This window comes from Jaculus jaculus, chromosome 14, assembly GCF_020740685.1.
Source record: "Jaculus jaculus isolate mJacJac1 chromosome 14, mJacJac1.mat.Y.cur, whole genome shotgun sequence".
Taxonomy (NCBI): domain Eukaryota; kingdom Metazoa; phylum Chordata; class Mammalia; order Rodentia; family Dipodidae; genus Jaculus; species Jaculus jaculus.
In genome coordinates this window covers 8,760,536-8,764,463 of record NC_059115.1, presented here as the reverse complement: position 1 = coordinate 8,764,463, position 3,928 = coordinate 8,760,536, and positions in this window count along the sequence as shown.

Below are 3,928 nucleotides of genomic sequence, written 5' to 3'. Positions count from 1 at the left end.
TGCTCCAAGTACAGCATCTCTAGTCAGTGACAAATCTCCAAGTCTGATAATTTAAACAGCAACAAGTCTCTGTAGTTGTAATTCAGTCCTTCCGGCTAGGCTGCTCACAGTCCTGGAATACTTCATCCAGGGCCAGCAGCTCTCCTTGGCCACAGCCATTTCTTGGTCCTGGCATCTCAACTGGTCTCCACTGCAACCCAGGTTCCTCCTCATGGCCCCATGGGGTCTCCATGCAGGCATCTAACAACCCTGCTTCATACTGCCCAAGGCTATTTCCAAAATGTAAGATTGCATTGCAAACTTCTCTTTCCTGCATTTCTTATACTCCACAATACCAGGGGGGAGTAAAGCAGACTTTGAAGAACAGGACACTCCTTGAGCACTCATACCCCTTCAAGAGAGTATACGTTCTTCCTGGTTCCCCACTGAGGTCAGCTGGCCCAATCTCAAAGGTGGTAATCAGATATAATTGCAGAAGTTACAGCCCAAAGATTTAATTTCTCTGTCATATCCCTCTACTCACAACAACTCACAACAGTCCAGCTCTATGACAAACAACCCTGCACAAATTCTCAGGACAGGGCATACCATCAAGCCCCTCACACAAACTGCTTCTTGCCCAGTACAGGCTAAGCTCTTTCTTACCCTAATAAACCAAACCTTGCAGTCCATAGTTATTACTGCATTAAGGTCTTTGAATTCTTACCAGAATAGTCCATCAGCTATATTTATAGCTCTGCAAGGCATATTTTGGGGCAAGATTTCAAATCCTTCCACATTACTCTTGAAAATCAGCTCCAAAAGGCTAAAGCCACACTGTCTGGTATGTAGCATCAATCCCTCTCTTTTGGTATCAACTTTACTATTACCATCACGTTCACATTGCTGGTTTATTTTGCCTTTCAAACACAAGGGCAAGCTCCATGATGGGAGGAGAAAATGATGGCATGAGCAGAGGGTGGACATCATCCCCTGAACAACATAAGGTAGACAATAGCAACAGAAGTGTGCCAATCACTGCCAAGGGGCAACTAGCTATAATATCCATAAGCCCATCTCCAAGAATACACTGTCTCCAGAAGACATTAATTCTAAAATCCCCATCAGCTGGGAACCTAGCATTCATAGAACCTAAGTTTATGGTAGACACTTGAATCAAGCCACCATACCCTCTAAGCCCTGGACATACCTTGATTGTTTGAGAGAGTCTTTATTTACTTATATCCTTGGGTTACATCTATCTCATCATACTAACAATATGTAATGATGGGAGCCCTAGGCCATGATATGATCTTGATTTCATAGGATGTTGGACACAGAAACTGAAAGTATATATGTGGTTATGACATGCTATGTGGTTGAGCAAAAAAGAACCCTGGGTGGCTGTCATAACTCAGGTAAGTTTCTCCAGTTAATAATTTGCTTTGGATAGTCATTCATCACTGTAGGGAGAATTAAGCACTGTCTAAAGAGATGCTCTAAGAAAAGGAACAGGAAGCATGTGCCTGGTTGCTCCTGAACTCGGAATAATGTGTCCTTCTTATTGCTGATGTTTGTTTTTGGTTTGCTGATTTTAATTTGTAATAAACTATAGCCATTTGTATAAAAAGATAGGCCTTCATCTAGCAGTCCTTCTGGAAAATTATTGAACCTGAGGATCATCTTGGAGAATCCCCAGACACATCAGAGATAGGCAAGGGAGTGCTCAGAACACACAGATCAAGAACTTCCTGCCAGAGTCACAGCAGTCACTCAGAAAAATCCAGCCTAAAGGTACGCAGAGAGACTTGAGCTCTGTCAGGGCCCTGCTCCTTGCTGTCTTTTTCTGCTTGCCGTGAATGTGAGCCTGCTTCTTCCATTATTGATGGGACTTCTCTGGATCTGGGATCTGTAGGTTGAAACAAACTCTTCCTCCTATCCACTGTGCCTGGTTTGGATGTTCATCCCAGCAATGTGGAGCTGACTACAACAGGGCTATCTCTCACCTGCCCATCTTAAATCCCGTCTTTTCTCTGCTTCCTACTATGATTTCAGTTTCTCTGCAATGTCTTCTCTACAATGGTGGGGTGAATCCTCTGAAACCATGAGTAAAATGCATCCTTCCTCCCTTATGTCAGGTATGTGGTCAGAGCAACAAGAATAATAACTAAGGCCGAGATTGGTGGGGCATGCCTTTAATCTCAGCACTCTGGAGACACAAGTAGGAGGATCAACATGATTTTGAGGCCACCCTCAGATTGTGTAGTGAATTCTAGGTCAGCCTGACCCTCCCTCAAAATAACAAAAACAAATAAACAAACAAAAAGCCCTGGTGCACCCATTATCTCTCTCTCTCTCTGCCTCTTTCTCTCTCTGTCACTCTCAAATAAAGCATTCGAGTTAGGGCATGATCATTGCTGGCTGCTTTTAGTCTGATAAGAACTGAGAGCATCAAGTAGAAGAGAAAGGTCTGAAAATATTCAACATGGTTAGAAGAATGAGTTGAAATTTGCAGGCAAGAATGTTATAGACACTGTCAACCTTGAAGAGAAGTCAAGCAACCTTCAATGGGACAATGACAACAGTTTTTGAAGGTATCTTTGGAATTGGCCAGACCTTATGCAACTTGATATCCCATTGAACATGGAGATCCTCTGGGGCACTTTGCTCCAACAAAGTTACAACCTAGAGAGCTGTTACATCAGGAGTCATTTCTAAGTGCTCAGCTACCCCAGCAGTTGGAGGAGGTTAGGTCAAGATGCTACCAACTAAAAACCAAAACCAAAAGCAAACAAACAAACAAAAAGAATATTATTGGAACTAGACAACTGTAAACCTTCCCTGTGCTGGCTATATGGAGCAACTGAGTACACAGAGAGACCAAACAAACAGTACACAAATGCAAAAAAGCCAAGTGCTGTGTAAATCTCCTATAAAGGGCCATGAGGGTTGTGGTTCAGACATTGTGGGTGTAAGTCTAGGCCAGCTTACCAGCCCACTTCCATTCACAGGAGTGCTTTCTCCTCAACAAACTCTCTATACTTCTGTTATCTTATTATGTGTGTCAGCTACAATTCAGATAAGAGACATAAGAAGCTGGAAACTCCAGGGTGTGGTCTCTAGGGGTTCAGCCCTGCCTGCCCATGCCCAGTTTAATCTAATACACATGGACCCTTGGAGGTTGACTAAGTGCATTTGGACATATGGGAGCACTATTCACACTTGGTGGTCACAGGATTGGAATGCAATGATTTGAATATGAAATGTCTTCAAGAGGAACATGTTCTCCATGCTTGATGCCCAGCTAGGAGTCTAAATTTTGAGGTACTGGAAATTTAAAAATTGGACTTAGCTTAATAAAGTGGGTCTCTGTCAGACACAGGCAGAGTCCTGGATTAAAGCAAATTTAAGCTGTCTGACACAAAGGCCCCAGGCTATGGAGAGGCCACAGGAGCCTGAACTGCTGGTCATATCTTGGGGACCAGAGCAGCAGGGGTGCTCCTCCCCCCATTCTTGGGAATTGCAGTGAGCCTGGACAGTGGGACAAAAATCTCAGACCCCAAATCATTAGGAAGTAAGGCCACTTCCTCTCCAAGCACAGGATACATGGGCATTCAGATAAGACTTAGGCTTTGCCCATAACCCTGTGACCTTTGGCCAGTGCCTATGAAACTCCTTATATGGTGTCAGCCAGCACCTTTGCACAACCTTTCCCCATGAAGCCTATACCTTTCCTCTACCACTGCCTATGTGCTGGAATGAATGTCCCTACATGCTGATTACGCATCAGCAAGCAACTTTGGACATTCAATCCCCATAGGACCTTCAACTGCTTATAAAACCCATTTCCCTATTTATTAAAGGGAGCTGCTCACAGAAACTGTCTGCCAAAAGTATTTTCTTTAGCGCACTCACCAACACATTTGCCTAGGATGCTGTTGGAAGAACC